This window comes from Tenrec ecaudatus, chromosome 15 (assembly GCF_050624435.1).
Source record: "Tenrec ecaudatus isolate mTenEca1 chromosome 15, mTenEca1.hap1, whole genome shotgun sequence".
NCBI classification, from domain to species: domain Eukaryota; kingdom Metazoa; phylum Chordata; class Mammalia; order Afrosoricida; family Tenrecidae; genus Tenrec; species Tenrec ecaudatus.
Window position 1 is genome coordinate 9,996,721 of NC_134544.1, and position 23,454 is coordinate 10,020,174.

Genomic DNA, 23,454 nt, shown 5'->3' on the forward strand with positions numbered 1-23,454 from the left:
AAAATACTAAGTTATTTTAATTATAGTTTACCACATACAAAAAATGTGGAATGGCCCGTGTTTAGTGCATAAAATTCATTATTTGTGTGTGATGGTGGAGGATGCAGTGTCCTAATTTAAAACAAAATTGAAATGGGAAAAATTATCAAAAACTGTCTATATTAAGTTTTATTCAACATGGGTCTGGGGAGAAAAAGCTCTTCACTTTTCTGTTTTAAACCGATCCTGGCTAAAACTCTAGCATGAACACTCTATTATCGTCACGTAAGGAATGAAATGGTGAAGCTAACACACACTCATTACAGTCCATGTATATGTAGGAGTATGTGACAAGTGTGTGCTGCGTTGTAATTCACTTGGTTACAACTCTTAGGTTCCCTCTCTTTTTCAGTCACTCGTGCCTGGCTAGGAGTGCGCTTCGATCGGCTCCTTGGAGCCTCAGGGGCCACTGGACGCCACACCGCATGTTTCTCTGACAGTTTCCGGGTTGCTCTGGCTCCCTGGTGGCCTTGTCGTGTTTCCTGTTCTTACACATGTTGTGTCCATGCTTCCGATGCCCTTCTCAGTGCTGACACTCCTGGCTATACTTTTTTTCACTCAAAATACCGAAGTTTTCATGTTAGATTTTTCCAACATGACATATCTGGATATTTGTTCTCCTCTAGGGCCAGACCCTAAAAATGCACCCTGTATGAACAGTTTATTTATGCACGGCAAATAGTCCTTGTTTAGATAGTAGATGCTCACCTTTTAAAATGAACTTCTGCTTCAGGGCTAAGGTTGTGGGGTGCTGCCAAGTTAATTCCAGCATATGGTGTCACTACTCCGTGTGACAGAGTAGAACTGCCCCAGGGTCACCCTAGGCTATAATCTTTGTAAGGAGACAGAGCCGAGTCCTTCTGTGTGGATCTTTGGAGCGTTCAAACCTTTACGCTCTTGGCCTTCTTGCCGTCAGGCCTCCTTTCAGGACTAAGAGTGATTTGATGACTCTCTGAGCAAAAGGGTTTCAGGACATTCATTGCAGCCTCGAATAACTGGAATCATTTCCACCAGCCTCCTGAATCTATGTAATACACATGATTTTTTTAGTCGCCACAAACAGAATCGATACACAACCAAACAATTTGTTTTGTGTGGGGGCAATTGTTTTTAATACTTACCAGTCCTGCGCTCTTTTATGGGCATAGAGAATTTCTGGCATTTATGAATGAACCAATCATGTCTTACCTAGAGGATTTCGTATGGATGGTCATCCCTGTATCAAAGCATGTATTAGTATATTATTGTTATTATTAATTAATAAATCACAGTGGATCCATGTGTGTAAATTCTTAGAAGTGCCTGATGTGTGGTGTAGATTCTGAGTCTTCTTTTTTTTTTTGGGGGGGGGGGGGATGGAGTTCCTATAGTTATTCACCCCAGCCCTTATGCCTAAGGGCTCCCTAAAGGGGCCATTCTGTTCTGTCCTCGAGAGTTTTATGTAAAATTGGAATCTACTCACCACCCATGGGTTTAAAGTCAATTTAAAGTATAAGAATTCACTGGTCCACACTGAATTCTGGATAAACACTACATTTAATCAATTTGACATGTCAACTTTGGATCATAGAGCTCTTAGATCCAGGTCTGAGACCGGAGGAAAAAGTAATGATTGAATTTAACTGCAGTTATTAATTGTCAAGAGTAGTTTTCTAACCTGCTGCTTTTCAGAAGATGATCTACAACATGCCTCTACTCCCTCATATTCATCGATGTTGCTGATTTATTGTCATGTGGCTACAGTCATCTGCTAAGATAGGGTTGGCAGCTTGATTAAGGTGAGCAGAACTGTTCACTGGGAAAATTATAATGTATAAAATTTTTAAACTCCTCTTAAATTCCTTCTGAAAGATTCTTAAATTTTAATTCCATGCATCCTAAAACCTGTAATGTATTGCTGCTTCCTGGTATTTTACTTGAAGTACTTAATCCTACTTAGTTCTCAAAGTAACATTTCTAGCTTTGAAATAAAAGAGTTGCTATTGAACTGTGAATAAAACTACTTCATTCCCAAGACTCATTATAGTCAAGAGTGTCTGGAGTGCACGGGCTCTATTCTTGTGAAACAAACTTCGGTAGGTGATGTGATATCTGCAGGGTTCAAGAGGTCAACAACTTATTGAGGTTTCAAACGCCTGTAGGAAATGATGAGAAAATAGTGCCTCAGACAAAGGATAGTGAGGTAGATTCCTGCTGGGCAGTTCTCCGACATTCTTTTTTTTTTTTGTAAATTATATTCAAAATCTTAAAGTGCATCTGAATTATCACTTCTATTTAAAATGTCTTCAAAAAATAAAATTAATTGTTGTGGTTATATTTCCATCCCTAAGCAGTCCAACTGTCCTTGAAAAACTCCATATACCATCCTTAGCACTATTACAATGTATTGTCACTTACCCTTAGCTTGACTTGAAGAAATTCCTAAGACCCATTGAAATATTTTGAAAAATGATATATATAAATATTTAAATATTTAGCTCCTGAACTTAGGATCTATTCTACTAATGGACTATTCATTTATTGAATTCAATAGTATAAGCCAAAGATATTTTAAAATACAACAAAATTAAATTCACGTGTATTAAAATCGTGGTAGTTCACCTAATTATATCATTATTATAACATTGAAAAACAGAAAAAAAAACCTTCAAATTGGAAAGGAAAAATGAAAGTCGATCCCATTCCCAGAGGATTTGTCATGGGGAGTTATAAAGGCCGATTTCCTGGTGTGGTTTCCAATAGATCTTTTTCTTTTAAGTCAATGTCAAACTAAACATTATGTAGACATTTTAAAAATGAATATTTCATATATATTCAGATGTGTATTTAGAAGAAAACAGCCTCCCTGCCTCGGTGGAGATAGCACACAATTTCCCAGGCAATGTTTCTGGTTTAGACCAAGGGCAGCGGGGGGGGGGGGGGGGGGGGCGGGCACAAAGGAGAGTTTGGAGGGGAAGTTAATGAACTAGTCCTCAAACAAGTTTCAGGTCTTAAGGCTGAAAAGTAAATGAATCCCTTCCTAAATATGGGCGAAAGAGACAGGGACCCAAGTTCTTCAATTTGACAGCAAGTGTGTATATCCAAGTAGACCCAACTTATGAGAAACTTGTCAGAAATCTGGCAGTTATGGAAATCGGGTGATGGCAGACATACAGACATTGTTCCATCTACCTTCATTCCAAAAGACCAGACTTTCAATTTGGTAAAGACCTAGTCATCTTGGAAACTCACAGTGGCAGTTGTACTCTGTCCTATAGGGTTGCTGAGCCAGATTTGACTCCAGAGCAATGGGCTTGTTTGTTTTGTTTGGGTTTTTTTTTGTCCACCCAATCCTAGCCCACTAAAGCTCTCCCTCATGTGTATAACCCTCAGCCATCGAATTAAGGCTGACTCAACGTGAGCCCCTTTTGGGTTTCCAAGATTGTAACTATGTACAGGAGTGGAAAGCCCAGACTTGATCCCAAGGAGCTGCTGGTGGTTTCTAACTACCTTCCATGTGCACCGCAGTCCAATGAGTAACCACTACACCACCAGGGCTCCTTCTCTAGTATAAGGAAACTTCCCCCAAGTGATGGATTTTTGGAGTAAATTATAATTGAACGAGCCCCCTTTCATTGGGTTGTGGACATATTTGGGGGAGCCTGCTGGTGTAGAGGGCTACACACTGAGCTGCTAACCACAAGGTCCTCTGTTCCAATCCACCAGCTGCTCTGGGAGAGAACGATGAGGCCATCTATCTACTCAACGTGTCAGAATTCAAAGGGCAGTTTGACCCCATTGTGTGAGGTCACTGTGAGTTGGAATTAATGCAATGGCAGTGAGTTTGGTGTTTTATTTTTGTTTTGTTTTGAATTTGATGAGAAAAAATAATTGAAGCCCCATCACATACTAGGATTTGAATACTCGTCTTTATCCTTGACAACAAAATGATTGAGAAATGTGACATTCTCCAAATATTTTGTGGTTGTGTGTCATCTAGTCAAGTCCAACTTACAGTGACCCTATGGGAAGAGAGGAGAAATGCCCCATCAGGGATCTGAACAGCATGGGAGGAGGTGGTCAGATCTGTTCTGCCTCAGAGCAGCGAGTGAGATTGAACCTTCCCGCCTTACAGAGAGGAGGTGAGCACTTATCCAATTGTGCGGTAAAGGGACCTCCTTCTTTATCTACCACGCATGATCTTACTACAAGGGATGGTGCTACATTTTTGAGGAACTGAAATATATAACATGTGACAGTCGCTTTTAATAAAATACCTCTACATTTACATAGAGGTCGTGAGAAGCAGCTAGAGCAACTGAGGGAGTCTTAAGATCCAGGGACTTAAAAGTATACTTACCTCCTTATTCTTTTTGAGAGCTTCACCACACTGCCTCGAAGGAGTGCTATGATTTATAAGGGGAAAAGTTCACTTAATTTAGTTTGATGGTCTTCCTTGTAATGCTGAGCAGATATTTCTATGGGATAAAAATATGTAAGTTTATGTAGGGAATCAGTAACATTTAATTTAATCAAATATAATTAATATTATTTTGATGGTTATATGTTTTTATAATCAGGTCTTATTTTATTGGAAAAAAGTTATCAAAGTACCACTTTTTAAGAAATCAAAGTTCAGGTTTTGCAAATAATATGTTGTCATTGTTTTTAAAAATTGGGTCTAATATAATAGGGTTAGGAGAGGAAAATCACAGAGCAAGGTGATAGTCCATTTCCTGTAATATTGGTCTGGCAATGAGTATCAACCCTTGTGCTGACTAAAATAAAACACCTTTTCTAACCAATATGCTAGCCTAAAAATTCCTGAGCACTATCTAAAAGAAGGCAAAAAAACAACCAAAAAAATTGTACTCTCGGAACTCTACATCATTTTTGCCATAAGTATAGTTACCAACTGAGAGAGTGGGTGAGAAATCAGAAACTGAATCCTGGAATCAATGGCTTAATCTGGAAAGAAGAATATAGGTGTTTACCAGGAAGCATACCCCTCTATACCATTTCTCTGTCACCTATTGCAATGAACTTTACTCCAATACAGAAAGTCCAGTGGAAATTTCCATGAAAAATAAAAGGGTATTCCAGAAAGCTCATGGAAATGTGGAACAGAAAGACAATGGAGTTTTCCCACAAACTTTTGAACTTATGAAAACTGGCATTAGTGGATGTGCAAAACAAAATAGTACAAAGAAAAATAAAATAGCAAAAATAAGAATTCCAGGCATGACTTTCATAGTAAATAAAACACAGCTAGAGAGCTAATTAGTAAATTGGAAATTAAGTAAGAAGTTATGTCTTAGGCCAGAATAGCTAAAGTGAAATAATGAAATGATGAAGTAAAACAATTACCTATCAGTCTTCAGATGGTAACAGATGAAGACAAACTAAGTGATTAGAATGAAATGTGCACAGACCTGGAATTAGGAAGAATGTGCTTGACATTTCTCAAACTGAAAAAAAAAAAAAAAAAACAGACAAAAAATGAAGCCTGAGGATAAAACTGGAGACACAGTGGAATTGCACCCAATCTGACCGCACCACACCGAGACAGAACAGTCAGGTCCCGCAACAGAACAGCAAGGGGAGCAGAGCATGGAAGTCCCGAGGGAATACCAAATATAGACTTTGGGGCCAGGGCTTGGCAACCCATCGGACTCAACCAGAAAAGACTCCTAACGGTCAACACACAGACCTTGAACTATTTACAGGCTTTTCTTCTTTTATTTTTTTTGTCATTTTGTTGTTGTTGTCTTGTTGCTTTGTTTTACTCTGTCTTTGTTGTTGTTGTGCATATTATTGTCTCTGCAGGTCTATCTAGATAAGATAGGCTGGATAAACAATCTGGAGGAGAAAACTCTGGAGTGACATTATGGGGGGGGGGAGATGGGAGAGGAGGGAGATGGTGGGGAGCAAGTGGGTGTTAACAAACCCAGGGACAAGGGAACAACAAGTCATCTAAAATCAATAGTGAGGAGGGTGTAGGACCCCTGGTAGGGCTTGATCAAGGGCAATGTAACTGAGAGGAATTACTGAAACCCAAATGAAAGCTGAACATGATAGTGGGATAACAGGAAAGTAAAAGGAAATCAAGGAAAGAACTCGGAGGCAAAGGGTATTTATAGAGTTCTACATACAGGCATGTACACATGTAAATATATTTTATATATGACAATGGGGAAATCGATCTATGTACATATATTTATAGGTTTAGTATTAAGGTAGCAGATGGACATTCAGCCTCTACTCAAGTACTCCCTCAATGCAAGAACACTTTGTTCTATTAAACTGGCATTCCATGATGCTCACCTTCATGACACAATCTCTGAAGACAAAGAGGGTGCATAAGCAAGTGTGGTGAGAAAGCTGATGGTGCCCAATTTTCATAAGATATAGTGTTTGAGGTCTTAAAGGCGTGAAGATAACCAAGCTGCCATCTAGCTGAAAAGCAACAAAGCCCACAGTAAAAGCACACCAGCCTGTGTGACCATGAGGTGTCAATGGTATCAGGTATCAGCCATTAAAGAAAAAAAAATCTTGTCATTGTAAATGAGGGGGAGTGTGAGGTGGAGCCCCAAAGCCCAAATGTAGGCAACTGGATATACCCTAGCAGAAAGATCCTGGGGAAGAGACTAGCCAGTTATGGCGCAGTATAGCAATGATGAAACATTCAACTTTCCTCTAGTTCTTTAATGGTTCCTCCCCACACTATCCTAATCCCAATTCTACCTTACAAATCCTGCTAGACCACAGGATGTACACTGGTACAGATAAGAATGGGAAACACAGGGAATTCAGGACAGATGAACACCTCAGGACCAATAATGAGAGCTGTGATACAGAGAGGGTGGAGGAGGTGAGGTAGAAATGGGGAACCAATCACAAGGATCTATATATAAGCCCCCTCCATGGTGGACAGACAACAGAAAAGTCGGTGAAGAGAGACATCAGGCAGTGAAAGACATGACAAAATAATAATAATTTATAAATTATCAAGGGTTCATGAAGGAGGGAGAATGGGGAGGGAGGGGAAAAATGAGGAGCTAATACCAAAGGCTCAAATAGAAAGCAAATGCTTTGCGAATAATGAGGGCAACAAATGTGCTTGACACACAATGGATGTATGTATGAATTGTGATAAGAGTTGGTTGAAAAAAAAAATTAAAAAAAAAAAGAGTTGGTTGAGTCCCCAATAACATTTATTAATAAAAAAAGATTTTTTAAAACAATGTATTTTAAGGGAATAAATCATAGATCATGCAGAAAATCTTTTTTAAAGCCTCAAATTTCAATATTGAAAGATATGTGCAAAATAGTAAATACTTCAGGAAGCCTCTAAAGAAGAAATGGAAGGAATACAGAGTCACCATACCAACAAGAATTGGTCAATGGTCAGCCATTGCTAGAGGTAGCATATGATCAAGAACCGGTAGTACTGAAGGAAAAATGTCTAAGCTGACTGAAGGCATTGACAGTACACCAAGCTTACAAAGTTGATAAAAAACCAATGGACACATTTCCGAAAACAGATGCAGTGCTGCAGGCACTCACTGGTCTGTGCCAAGAATTTCAGAAAACAGCTCCCTGGCCAACTGGAAGAGATTTATATTCATACCCGTTCCAAAGAAAGGTTATCCAACAGAAGGCAGAAGTGATCAAATATCATTAATATCACACATATCCCAAATTTTGCTGAAGATAATTCAAATAACTGCAGCTGTACCTGGATAGAGACCTTCCAGAAATCCAAACATCATTCAGAAGAGAAGGTGGAAGAACAATCGTGTGTTAGTCCGGGTAGGCGAGTGAAACAAATCCATAGAAAGTCATATGTGTATAAGAGAGAGTTTTATATAAAGGGTGATTGTAAATTAAGAAAGCATCTGAACCCAGTGCAGTCTAAGACCAAATATCCAATATTAGCCCATATGTTTAACACCAATCTATAAAGTCCTCTTTAGACTCATGAAACTTATGCTAGGACACCAAATGCAGGCAGATCACAAGCCAGTGAGAAAGTCTTTGGATCCAGTGGCGATGTAAGCATCTCAGAGCTGGCAGGGGGCTCCATGTGGCTTCTCTGTTTCTCAGGACATAGGGTCTATCCGCATAGTGTTATGTGTCTTGTCAGCAGTGTGTCCAAGGAAGTGAGCAGAGAGTCTCTCCCACCTCCAATGATGAAAAACCAGATTTCCCAGAATTCTCAGAAGACCATGCCCACACAGAGTCCTCATTGGCTATGATCTGAATTGACAGACTAGACTCCACCCTTCACTTTTAATCCTCCCAAGTCCCAAATTGACACCAGATTATATAACTACCACAAATGGATTACTGTGTGTTTCAAAATCTGAAAAGGTGTGTGTCAGGATTGTATTATTTCACTATACTTATTTAATCTGTATGCTGAGAAAATAATCTGAGAAGCTGGACTATATGAAGAAGACTGAAGCATGCATGTTAGTAGAAGGTATAGTAATAGTCTGTGTTACACAGCAAAGTCCTGGTGGCATTGTGGTCACACATTGGACTGCAAACCACAAGATCAGCAGTTCAAATTTATCTACCAGCTCCGAGGTAGAAAGATGAGACTTTCTACTCTTGCAAAGAGTTTCAGTCTCAGAATCCCACAGGGGCACTTCTCCCCTGTCCTATTTGGTTGCTATGAGTTGACATTAACTTGATGGCAGTGAATTTTAGTTTGGATGTGGATGTACAGATGATGCAAACTTACTAGGGGAAGCAAAGAGGATTTGAAGTTCTTACTGATGAAGGTCTGATTAGAGTCTTCATCATGGATCACACGTCAGCATCAAGAAAAGAAAGAAGAAAGTGAATAAGCATCATCATGATAAATAGAAAATATTGAAATAATCAAGGATTCATCAAACAACGCATTGAGCAAATCTGGTACAAACATTCTATTTAAATGTAAAAGCAAAGATGTCGTAGCTAAATCATGGTCTTTTCAATCGATGTATATATATGAAAGTAGGACCACAAATGAAGACTGAAGAATTAATGCTTTTAATTCTGGTGTTGGTTAACAATATGGACTCTAACGGGGACTGCCAGAAGAGTGAGCACATCATTCTTGGAAGTTGGACAGACAGAGTGCTCCTTAGCTGTGAGGGTGGCAAGACCTCCCGCACTTTGGACATTTCACTAGGACATACCTATCCCTGGACAAAGAGAACACCGTGCTTGATAAGATCTTAAAAATGAAGACAACTCTCAACGAGATAGATTAAAAGAGTGATTTTTAACAATGGGCTCATACATAGAAACAATTGGGAAGATGGCTCTGGACCGGCCCCTATTTATTTCTGTTGTGCACAGGGTACCCATGAGGTCGAACTAACTCAACAGCCTCTGAAACCAGCAGCAGAGAGAGCCACAAGTTGAGACAAGTGACTGGGCCCAAAATTATTTAATGAGAAGTCTAACATTATTGAATCAAGATTACAAACAACAAGAACAAAATAAAAGGTACAGATTTAAAGGGATAATGGCTAAAATTTTGCTAGAAATCATGAAAACCACCCATATAAATATTTAAAAGAATCAGTGAGTGCCTAAGGAGAGAAAAATACACAGACACTCACACCTGGATTAAGTTAAATTGTAGAATTAAACAACAGTTACAGTAAAACCCTAAAGAATGGCTACCATATTATTTTAGGACTGTAATTATTTTGAAAAGATATCTTACAACTCCCTTGGGTTCTATATATTGCTTCTTGATTTGGTTAACCATTTTATTTTAAACTTTGTAGTAATTACCTGCCATGAAAATTTATGTCTTAGCACTTATATACATAAGTTATGACACACACACACCCTGATTATAAAAAAGATAGACTGACATAGCAGTTGCTGTAACCTAACACTGTACTGTAATACCCTCTTCCTGCACGGTCAGTTGCCACATCCTGGGGGTGGTGTGGTCCAAGGAGATATGTGAAATTTCCTGAGGCACATTAAGTTACTTGTAAGGAACATACCAGGTGAACATTTGTATTTCTATCTCTGTATGTGTGTGTTTCAGAAATGGACCGAGCCTGCAATGATATTAGAAAATAAAAATACATTTAAAAGGAAAGCTTCCAGAGGAAGTCAGTTCAGTCAAGGGAAGCACAAAACAACTTGAAGTGCAGATGCATGTATGGGTTGTGATACGAATTGGACGAGCCCCCAATAAAATGATTTAAAAAAAAAAGAATTTGAAGTGCAGAAATTTAATAAGCACAATTAAGGAATTTGAAAACCAAAATGAAAACATGTTTTTAATCGAAGGAGCTCTCTTCTTTCTCCCACAGAGCGGCTAGTAGTTTGGAACTACTACTCAATGCCTAACCACCACACCACCAGCGCTACAATGTTGGTAAGTCACAGAGGCAGTGCTTCTCTGTCCCATAGGGTCACTATGTGTCACAATTGATGGTAGTCAGTTGAGTTTTAAGAGGCGTTGGTGGTGTAGTGGTTACATATTTGGCTTCTAAATGCAAGTTCAGCAGTTCAAAACCACCAGTAGTTTCATGGGGGAAGGATGAGCCTTTCTACTCCCTTAAAGATTTAGAATATTGGAAACCCACCAGGGAAGTTATATTTTGCCCTATAGGGTCGCTATGAGTCAGAATTGGCAGGATGGCAGTGATTTGGGGGTTTTATTTTTATATAGGACCTGACTTTCCAAATAAACAGTGCATACACCAAGGATAAATTCAATAATGAGATTTGAATCAGGGACTTAGGAGATGGAAAGTAAGGAAAGTGTCAGAAGGAAACCAAGAGGGAAAAGGGAAGAGATTTGAAAGGTATACCTGGAAAGCGAAGCGTGCAAGTAACAGGCATGCCAGAAGGAGAAAAAGAACATATGGAAAACTGTGAACAATTAAGTAAATCTTAGAAGACTATTTTTCAAGGCTTGAAAAAATACTTGCATCAGCAAATATGTTTTTAGGAAAAGATTAATGAGAAATGGCATGCTCCTACTGAGCCTATATTCATAAATTTTCTAAAATCTAAGGATAAGTAGAAATATATTTTAAGATACAAAGTAAAGTAAAAAAAGATTAATTTACAAAGGAAGTACTCTATAAGGAAGTGGGATCATATATATATATCTATATCCCACCTATTGTGTAAAATAATGTAATCCCATAACCCTAAACATGGATGAATCAAGGAGAAGAAAAAGACTTGTGTGGAAAACTAAACCGTTTTTTTAAAAATGGAAACGAACAAAGATTTCCTAGGAATGGATGGTGCAATGTACTATGAGTTCTTAGAGCAGAAGGGACATCTCATTATCAACTCAACGTGGGCCTACTATGCTTACTTCCTAAATTGTAGTGTACAGCTTCATATGCGTTTCAACACAACACACATCGCTGTGTTCTGTTCACTACAGATCAGTAAATTAGCACAGGTAAGCCAAAGTGAGGTAAACCCATTTGAAATGTCTCACTGTAGTTGAGTAAGAACAAGGTAGCTGATGCTTACTTGCTTACTGAGTATCCCATCTCTGTTGTTGTCAGGTGCCATCTAATCATTTATGACTCACAAATAGTGACTCTACGTACAACAGGAAGAAACACTGCCAGGTCATGTCCCATCCTCACAATTGCTCTTATGTTTGGGCCCATTGTTGCAGCCACAGTGTCAACGCTTTGTAGTAAATCTCTTCCATTTCTACATCATCAGCTTTCGGGATTAGTGCATAAACTTGAATAATAGTTGATTGAATCGATTTCCTTGTAAACAACTAGATAATGTTCTATTACAGACGGCATTGTAATTCAAGGTTGACCTTGAAATGTCCGCTTTGATGATGAATGTGACGCCATTCTACCTGATTGTTTTCATCCCCAACATCGTAAACCTTATGATTTTCTTTTTCAAAATGGACAATTCCAGTCTATTTTTCATGTATACAGTTTCACTTTTGAAGACTTGCAATTTTCATAGGTTCATACTTAGTACATTCTAAGTTCCAATTGTTAATATTTCTGTTGAAGCTCTTTCTCCTCATTTTGAGCATTGCCCCTGCCAGCAAATTGAGGTCTCTATGGCTTTACATAAGAAGGCTTGCCTCCATCTGCATCACAGTGGTCAACATAACTTTATGGTCAAGTCCTCACTTACTCAGTCATATTTTGCTCTTTTTCTGGCATTATCTTTGACACAGTTCTGCTGCTATTCATTGGGTTTTGGCATGTGACAAGGTCCTGCTACTATTCACAGAAGACCTGCAAGAACTTCAAAACCAGCTAACATCACACCTGTCACCAGAGAGCAGCAGATCCAGCCATCACATTTGTTAGGTGCCTTCAAGTCAGTCGTGATACATAGCAACCTGCTGTACAACAGAGCAAAATGCTCCTCGGTCGTGCACCCTTCTCACAATGACTGTTGTATTTGAGCCCAGTTTGGCAGCCACTGTGCCAATCCATCTTGCTGAGGGCCTTCCTCTTTGCCACTGCCCTTCTACTTTGCCAAGCATGATGTCCCTCTCCAGGAACTGGTCTCTCCTGACATTCGAAATATGAGAAATGAATCCTTTCCTCCTAAGGAGCATTCTAGCTGGACTTCCAAGACAGATGCGTTTGTTCTGTTGGCAGCCCAGACTACTTTCAATATTCTTCATCACCGCCATGATTCAGATACATTGATTGTTATTCCGTCTTCCTTATTCAACGTCCAACTTCCACATGCATATGAGGTGTTAGAAAATATCATGGCTTGGGTCAAAAACACTTCAGTCCTCAAAGTAACCTTCTTGCTTTTCAACACTTTAAAGAGGTGTTGTGCAGCAGATATACCCAATGAAAAGCATCATTTGATCTCTTGACTGCCGCTTCCATGAGCATTGACTCTGGATCCAAGCAAGATGAAATCCTTGACAACTTTAATCATTTTCCATTTACCACAACGTTACCTATTGATCCCTTAGGATGATTATGGTTTTCTTTACATTGGGTTGAAATTAATACTGAAGGCTGCAATTCTTGATCGGCACAACAAGTTCTCATGTCCTCCTCACTTCCAGAAAGCAAGGTTGTGTCTTCTGCATGCCACGGTTGTTAATCACATCACATTAGAGGTGAAGTAATTAAATGTTTGGAAAGTTAATACTTTTGTATGGCCTGAAAGTAATAATAGAAATATCCAAATGACCCTTAGAAGAATAAAAAGTTCCACACCACGAAATTATGGCAGACACGAGATTAACTTTTTCCTTGAAAATCAATGGGGATGCTCTACCACCGAAACATCATTTTTAACATTGTCTCATCCTTCTTAAATTGTTTCTGTAACTGCTGATTTCCTTGAGGCATTGTCCCCATAAACTTTTCATTAAACATCTACGGTTTCATGATCCTTCTAGCCAGACAAGCATCATAAACTTGATGCATAATCTTGCTTTAGAATCCATGTTGCTCTTATAGGGTCCTTTCAAACTGATGTCTTATCCTTCTTAGTGCATTGAACAAACTCTTGCTCAGACATGTTCTAGCAAGATATTTCAAGTTTATTTTGGTGCAAGAAATTTCTGATAATTATGCAGGTTTTGTTTTTCAAAAGACCCATTTTCTTTGAACTTTGTAAGACCCAACATACACAGAAACCAAATTCCTGATATGATGAGAAAATGTAAAATTGCTCACTACAGATTAGTCAGTGAGAACAAGTGAACCCGTACTTGCCTTGCATATTAGATAATCTGGGACTGCACATTAGAATAGCAATTGTTTTCTGTTTGTTGAAGACCATTAAAACGACAAAAATAAATGTGTACGATGATATCCATAGAGGTATAACGTCAAAAACAAAGGACAACCAGGGAGGGTCCAGTGTTTGGTCGCCTTCGCAAATAGAAGAACAGGAAGAAAAGAACAGAAGTCTATCACATCCCGGAGTATGAAGACGAGAACTACCTGTGCAGGGCTGCCAGAACTCCTGTACCTGCTCTACCGTTTGATTTGGGAACTCAAGGGCTCAAGGAGCTAAAAGTTTACTTAAAACTTATCCACAGAAATAGAAGCAAGGCACTATAATGTCTGAAGTATAAAATGTGAATAATTGACCCAAAGTGCTAGAAATAGAAAAAGTTTTAAAGAAATAATAATGAACTACTGTCTACCTAAAAAACAGGAAAACAACAAAGAACGTCCCAGTTAATCCTATTCAAGTAAAACCACTGAAAAGTCAAATAAAATGCGAAGACCATAGACATAGATGGACTACGAGGAGATATCAACATTTACAGAGCAGCAATATAGCAGTGGCCTCACATTTCAAGGGAAATGGCTGTTAAGAAAGAATGGATATCTTTAAGGTAAAGAAGAAAAGGACTATCTGGTCAGAATCCTCTAGCCACTAAAATTATTCTTGCACAATGAAGGGAATGTCATGAAAATCAGGACAATTGCTCTTGGAAACACATGCAGTGAGCTTGATCGCAATGTTCACTGGGGAATGCGGCAGAGAAGTGATCAAAGGCCGGCCTGTGATCCCGGGGTGGCACAAGGTCAGAGTGGGATGCACACTGCATCTCAGGCAGCACAGTCAGGGGTGACCCCTCAACCCTTGGTTTTGAGTCCCTTGATTAGGAAAGGGTAACCCCTATCAGCACAGAGCAGCAATCTAAATCGGCAGAATCAGGATCACAGCTCTGCCTTCCAGCTCTTCCCTGTCAATCACCAGTGCTGGCACTGAAGACGTTCTTATATTTGAGAATCACTGAACAGGTTCTCCGCCATCAAAAGAATAAATTAAAACATGGTATCAGTAGATTTAATAAAAATAAACCTATTTAGAATAAAAGGAATAAAAACCATTATTATAGACTAGAAAGATTTTCTTCATCTATTAAGCTGTAGTCACAAAACTCCTAGAGGGACATCTCCATTCTAAACTATTGGAAACACAGAGTTCTCAGACCTCACTAATTCTTGAAATTATCATGGGAACTTGAAAGAATGTAATGAGACATAAGGGAATGGTTTGAGGGTTGGAGAGTAAAAATAAGTTCTCATTATTAGAACCCAATATGTAGTGTATAAGGAATATGCTTCAAAATATATGAATCATTTGTTCAACTTAAGTTCTTTTGCTTCCTAACAGCCAGTAAGCAAAGATCAGTTGTATTATTACATATTAATAACAAAAACAATTGGAACAACATCAAGAAGAACAAAGAATAAATCAGTGGAGTAGGTTCTACGTGATGGCAACCCCTGGTATTAGAGTCGGAGCTCCTCCACTGAGTTTCTCCCTTTGGGGTTGATTGCTTCTTTCTTGTGTGTTTACTGTAAATGTTAACAGTAGGAGAGTGCCAGGCTTTTCTGCCATGACGCTGCCAACTTTAAGGTTGGTACTTGAGCACAAACCACATGAGATATAATGTTTTAGATCCTGGAGAAGTAGTGAAGATCAGGATGAACATCACTCTGACCATGAGGAGCTTACAGTTAATCATAGGAAGATTGTGAGATAATATCATATGGATGGAGAACATCACCTGGGAAAAACGATACATATTCTCAGTCAGGAAGAGCCATAACAAATGAGGCACATTGGAAGAGTCTAGAAAGATCCTTCCAGACAGAGGGAAGGGCTCCATGAAAGGACGAAGCAAAGAGCGAGAGGGTGGGGAGCGATCAGACTGAAAGCAGTTGGGTCTTTCTGAGCAGAGGACAAGAGAAAGATCCTGAGCACTGAGGCTACAGGAGCAGAAAGAATCCCACCCTGACGTGGAGCGGGATCACTGAAGACTGTGGTGTGAGTGCAGGTGCGTGTCCTCAAATGTCTCTGTTTTCATATTTTAGATAATAATCATGCATTCCTTATCTAATAATCATGCCTTTGTTTTGTGATCTGAATACTGTTATCAAAGGATTATCTCCCTCCATACTCAGGGAATATGAATTTTGTTTTTAGAACAAGAATATTCAGTAGATACAATACATAACTGCTTTTTCAGACAATAGACTGGGGGGAAAAGAAATAGTTTATTAGAGGGGGGTTATGTTTTGTTTTACTTGTTGTTTTATTGGTTTTTATCTCAGCAGAATATGATGAAAACTATTCAGAAATGGGTTGTTTTAACTGGCATAGAAGTAAACTGTCAAACATGAAGATGTTATGTGTTTATTGAAAGAGAAGGCCCTGAGAGATTCCAAAGGGAAAGGTGGTAGAAGGAGTTAATTCTGAGGGACTTCCTCACAGAGGCGGTTAGACAGAGCTGGATATATCACTGCATAGCAGCTGTCTCCTAGACAAACACTAAACACCTCGGGGGGAATCCTCTCCCTCAGGGTGAACCTGGGAAATGATGGGTTCTCCTCTGAGAAGATAAATATCCCCTCTCACACAGGAGCGTTAATCAATGGGTTAGAAACTGCTACAATACATTTGAATTATAGAGAGAGCCTAGCCTTCCCTGCAAATGACATCAGCTCAAGGCAGTGAACTGGGGCTGGAGCAAAAGCTGGGGCTGTGGAGATAACTCATATTTTCTCTTTCAAACTCACTAATGTTCTCTCTCTCTCATTGATCTCTCTCTCTCTCTCTCTCTCTCTCTCTCTCTCTCTCTCTCTCTCTCTCTCTCTCTCTCTCTCTCCTCTCCCACCCCCTGCTCACCCTCTTCCAGATCCCCAGTTCATTGCCTTGCAGACTGATTTTCAGACTCATTAACATGAGTCAATTCTGACTCCTAATAATGCTAAAGATCCCAGGATCTACAACCTCACCTTTCTCCAGAAGAGCAGCTGGTAGATTTGAACTCCTGACCTTGTGGCTAGCCATCCACAATGCTACCAGGGCTTTGCTGGATACAAGTGTAGAAAATACCAAATGTGAGAATTCAATTCATTTGACAGAATGTTCTCATGTAATAGTTAATGTCACACAATATATTCTGAGAAGAACGTTTGACAACAACATCAAGATATAATAAAGGAATATTTAAGGCAGTGGATATATATGCAAACCATCCTTCCAGAAATAGTGTATGAATGTAGGTCTCTGTGTAATCAGTTAGAACATAAAACCAAGATAGACCTCACAAAAATTTTGATAGTAACACTCATAGCTTCATCATTTATTATTGCCAAGGAAGAAAAAAATAACTCAAATATCCATCAACTAATAGAGAATTATTTTAATAATATAGTGAATCCACCCAATAGAATATTACTCCGCATTAAAAAATGACAAAATACTGATCCATGCTGCAACAGGGACAACAGGGAATCAATTTTGAGAAGTCAAGAATGATCACATATTGTATGAGTCCATTTGTATGGAAAATCTAGAGTAAATAAATTTATATTGACAAAAGAGATTAGGGGTTGCTGGGCTAGGGAGAGCTAAGGAAAAGAGAGGATTGAGGAGTGACTGTGAAAGAGCCTGAGTTGTTTTGGAAAGATAGGATAAAAAATTGTATAAAGTATAATAATATTGAAGGTCATTCAATGCTATAAATATATAAAAATGAATAAAATACATATAAATTGGAATTTTTAGTGACTTGTATGGTAGTGAAATCTATCTCAATTAAGCTGTTGTAAAAATGATGTAGGAATTATTTGAAAGACTTGTGTATGTGAAATAGGACATTAAAACAAAATGATAAAATAGTGTATAGGACTTGCAATTTACATGTATCTATTGATTATGAAAATTGAAGGCCCACTTTGTTCAATTAAACTGACATTCCATGATGCTCACCTTCCCAACAAGATCGCTGAAGACAAAGTGGGTGCATATGCAAATGTGGTGTAGAAAGCTGATTGTGCCTGGCCATCAAAAGATATAGCATCTGGGGTCTTAAAGGCTTGAAGATAAACATGCAGCCAGCTAGCTGAGAAGCAACAGGACACACATGGAAGAAGTACACCAGCCTGTGTGATCATGAGGTGTCAATAGGATCAGGTATCAGGCATCAAAGAACAAAAATCATATCATTGTGAATGAAGGACAGTGTGAAGTGTAGACCCAAAGCCCATCTGTAGGCAACTGGACATCTCCTTACCAGAAGGGTTGCCGGGAGGAGAGGAGCCAGTCAGGATTCAGTGTAGCATTGATGAAACATACAACTTTCCTCCAGTTCTTTAATGTCCTTCTCCCCTACACACTATCATGATCCAAACTCTAACTTAAAAATCTGGCTAGACCAGAGGGTGCACACAGGTACAGATAAGAGCTGGAAACAGGTAATCCAGGACAAATACCCCAGGACCAGTGATACCATGAGGGGAAGGGGAAGGTGGGGGAGAAAGGTAGAACCTATCACAAGGATCTATGTATAACACCTTCCCTGCAGGACAGAACACAGAAAAATGGGTAAAGGGAGACATCAGACAGTGTAAAACATGACAAAATAATAATAATTTATAAATGATCAAGGATTCATGAGTGAGGGAGGGGAGAAAAATGATGAGCTGATACCAAGGGCTCAAGTAGAAAGCAAATGTTTGGAAAATGATGATGGCAACAAATATGCAAATGTGCTTGACACAATGGATGGATGGATTATGATAAGAGTTGTATGAGAACCCAATAAAATAGTTTAAGAAAAAAGAAAGAAAATTGAAGGCCCAGACTTCTGTTTCTAGCATTGGCTAGATAAGTAATTTGTTATGAGCCTTCAAATGCATACTAATTTAGAATCCTGAAAAGAACTTACTGAAGTAAGTATCTAAAAATCACTGACAAATTGATAAAGAGCTCAGAAATTGTGACCCAAAGCCATAAAAAGAGACAATGAAAGAGAATGAGAACCAAACAGCCCTTGAGGAGCCAGGCTGAGCGAAAGTGCTGGCCCTCCCAGGGGGAGGAGACCTAAACAAGCTCACACTCACTGCGAACTGCTCCACCGAGAGGGCAGATGTGGGTTAAATGAAAAATCTGATCATATCAAGTAGTGGTCAAGACATAAAGAAAGAAGACCATCTCTGGTGGGAATGAAAATTGGTAAAATCGCTTTTAGAAAGAACTGCAGTGCTATTAAAGAAGCGTCATTGGCATCCATGATACCACTTGCATGTAGAACCCATGATTATGAGAAGAAGCAAACACATACAAATGGCAGTCAGGGATTGTCCAAAGGGGGAACAAACCCAAAATGGTATGTTGTCCATAGTTAGTAAGACTATTTTTAGAAGCACAAAAGAAGCTAATGTTTATTTAAATAGTTTAGGATATGATTACCTTTAAAATTTTATTTATTTATTTATTTATTTGCTTACCTTTTTAGTACAAGAAAAGTTGGCTAGTCACATTCAAATTCTTTACTTTAGTGAGGACCCACTGATAGTAATAGGTTTATACATTTCTCGACATATAACTCAATTTTTTTAAGTAAATAGAATTAAGAGTCTCAGTATCAATTGGAGTACCTTAACTTTCAAGTTCTTGAATCTTGAAACTGTCTTTAGCATTGATTCAGTCTGAGCTCTTGTCTCAAGCTATTTCACACAGAGGTAGGAGTTGTAGGATGAGTTGTGTTAACAACAGATACCTGTACACACACACACACACACACTGAACAATAAGAAGACTGATATTTTGTTGTCCACCTTTGCTTTGCTCTGATTCTCCAGCTCTTGCTTAAATTCTGTGGGTCACCTTTGTATTCTTCTAATATAATTCATATTTTTTCATATACAAGAAATTGATATACAAAACAATCTATGTCTCCCCCCAATTTTATTTATATATATATATATATATAGTTGCTAAGCTTTTAATTTATATGTACTTTTATCATTCTACTGTATCATTTTTAAACTCCTGTTTTAGTACAAGTAACTATTTCAACAATGCCCTTCATATGTTGTTTTAGTTGACTTCAAATTGACTCCAGTTTCAAGCGACAGAATGCAACGTTGCCTGGTCCTGGACCCTCCCCACAATTGCCATGTGTGAGTCCATTCTTGCAACCAGTGTTAACCCAGCTCATGGAGCGTCTTCCTCTTTATTAACTGTTTCTTTACCAAACAAGGTGGCCTCCAGGAACTGGTCCCTCCAAATAGCACATCCAAGTACACTAGACAAAGTCTTGCCATCCTTGCTTCTAAGGAACACCTTAAATTTACATCTTCCAAAACAGATTTGTTTATTCCGCTAGCAATCTGTGACTTGGCCAATAATCTTTACCTATGCTGTGATTCAAATTCCTCAATTATTCTTCAGGCTTTCTTATTAATTGCCCAGATTTTACAAGAAACCAGAACAATTGAAAATACCAGATTTAGGTCAGCTGCACGGTAGCCCTCAAAGTGCCATCTTTGCTAGTTAACAATTTACAGATCCTGTGCAGCAGAGTTGCCCCATACAACACACCCTTTGCCTTATTGACTACAATCAACGTGCTCTGATGGGGATCCAAATACATTGAAATCTTAATCAACTTCAATATTTTCTCCTTTCATCATGATGTTGCTTATTGATCCAATTGTGAAGATTTGGTTTCCTTTATGCTGAGGTGTAATCCACCCTCCAAGCTGCAGACTTTGATCTTTACCAGGAAGTGCTTTACCCCTTTTTCGCTCTCAGCAACCAGGTTGTATCATTTTGCCATTGCTAGGCTGTTCGTTGTTCTTCCTCTGATCCTGATGCTACTGTCTTATTTTTAGAGTTTAGCTTCTCAGCTTATTTATTCAGTGTGGGAAACAGAAAGATTTCTCCCAAGTTGACTCCCCCAAATATATATTAAACTTAGGACGCTGCTTACAACTAATGGCAAATGATTGTCAAGTTATCCCCCTGAAGACTACAACCATCCAAAGCAAGCAGACAACATTGTCCCTCTCACAATAGATTGGGCTCACTCCCTACTGTTAGGGTCAGTGGATTGCTTCCCCTGAAAGCTTAGGCTAAATAAAGTCTCTAGCTGTAAGTCAATCAAGGTTAGGCTGCCCTCGCCATCATGACTATAGGGCCCGCCCATCTTGTCACAAGTATACCCTTAATCCCTCATTTTCCTACATTGTGTGTAACCACAGAGATCATTCACCTCCTATTACTGTATTACCTATAGCACAACCCTTTCCTGTATTGTATTTCTTCACCTGTAATTAGGGGGCTTGCACATCCCCAGAGAATATATAAGCCTCGGTTAACAATAAATCTCTCTCACTCTCTCCATGTTGACCACCAAGTGAGGCTGAGGTGAGCATGCTACTATGAAATGTGACTGACTCCATTATTTCAATTTCTCTTCTATCTCTCATACTCTCTATGACTTTACTATAATCTTTACTTATTATTGCTGTACAATTGCCCCTACCAGACCTGTGATGATAAGTTAGGGGCTGGCTTCCCTGACAATTCAGCATGCAAAGTGAATAGATAGGGTGAAAGGCTACACCCCCGAGGCACTCCTTTTCATGCTCTTTTAAGCTCTGCAGTACCCCCACAATTTGTGTGAATGAAGGCCTCTTTGTCTGTGTACAGGTTCCACATGACACACGAAGTGTCCTAGAATTCCATCATAGATTGAAGTGAGGAAAAACAAAACAGGGTATGCACTGACTACATAATCATTTGAAACTTTATTTGGGTAAGGTTTGGACAAGATGTCTGTACATTATTGATTTTAGTTGAATTATCCTAGGTTTAGTTGTTATCAATAAACTTGGTAGTAAAATATGATGGGCTCATATGTGCTAAAATCAGGTTTTCCAAATGTATGCCCTTTATCCACACTACACTCACTTATAGGGAGAATTTATGATATATATTTTATTATTCTGTAATTGTTAAATTTAATGTACAATAATACATAAGTAAATGGCTATTCTCTTATTATAATTCAGGGAAGTGGCCAATAGTAAGCTTTACTCACCACCTTTATTGAAATCATAATGAGAAATTGATAATGTTCATGTCATTCTATTGTTAACTCCGAATTATATGTGACTAGAATCTGTCATTCAAGGAAATGAACCACAATATTGAAGGTAAATAAAATGCTGACAAATGCTTGTCCTTATTTTGCTGCATCACGCAGTTTAGTTTTTAATGGGTTGCATTATTTAAGAGAAGGATAGATTATGCTAAAGAAAAGTATGATTGACATGAGAGATTAAATTGTAATTACATAAATATTACATTATGGTCAATATAAAGAAAAGTCTAATGCTTATCAGCAAAATATATTTTATAATCTGATTAGAGAGAACTTACGACTTAATGAGTTGGGTTTGAGAGCAATTACTGTCTCTCACATTTTTGATGGGTGACCACAGGATCAAAGGTCACCCTAAAATAGCATTGTACGAAAACACAGCAGGAAACGCCATTGTGGTTGCAGGGTTTGAAACTGACAGGTAAAATAGCCTTCTCACAGATAATTTGTGTTAGGATACAAGACTGTATCATTAATACAGTTGCATGATATAATAAGTTGCAGATCTGCAGGGCTATATTAATACACTGGATTCTAGGAAAATGAAGTACTCACTGGTAATGTAGTCATTAAGAACTTAATAATTTCTCATTTGATTAGGAAATTATACTAGGAGATTCAAATCCTACTTCTTCCCACATAAATAACAAATGGTGGCCCAGTCACTATCAGTACACTGTCATTGCAAGTATGTACACCAACATCTCTTCAGTGAATTGACAAGAGTTGTACAAACCCTCAAACCCAGGTTTAGAACACCCCCATTACCCCATAAGAATTCATTGCATATTTGCAGCCAAACGTACCTATTATGTTATTTTAGTTATTAAAATTACTTACTCCTTATTTACATATTGTATTGTTTATTTTTAGATAAAATATATTTATCATATTAATCTTAATTTGTTGTTATTAGGTGCCATAAAGTAAATTTTGACTGTTAGTGATACTATGTGACAGAGTAGAACTGCCCCATGGAGTTTTCTAGGCTATAATTTTTATGGAGTGGAATACCAGCTCTTTCTCCAATGGGCCTGTTGAATATGTCTGAAACACCATTTTCTCTGTTAGCAACCATGTGCTTAACCTTTGTGCTACAAGCAATCCTTACTCTTGACTTGCTTACTTCCCTGCTTATCACTAAATTACTCTCGATCTCATTATATAAAGATATATATATTCAAAAAGTCAAACTCACTAATACTGAGCTGATGCTGACTCCTGGTGACCCCATAGGGCAAAACAGAACTACCCCTGTGGATTATGGAAACTAACTGTCTATGGGAGCAAGAAAATCCCTATGTCTCCCTCTGAGCGCCTTGTGGTTTGAAAATCCTGACCTTGCAGTTATCAGCCCATAAATCATAACCACAGTGCCACCATGGTGTCCATGTTCTTTAAACGCTGCAAGGGCCAGTGCCATCCCCATGATCTACTGCAACTCAATGTAATAGAGTTTTTACTGGCTATTTTGGGGGAGCAGATAACTAGGTCATCCATTT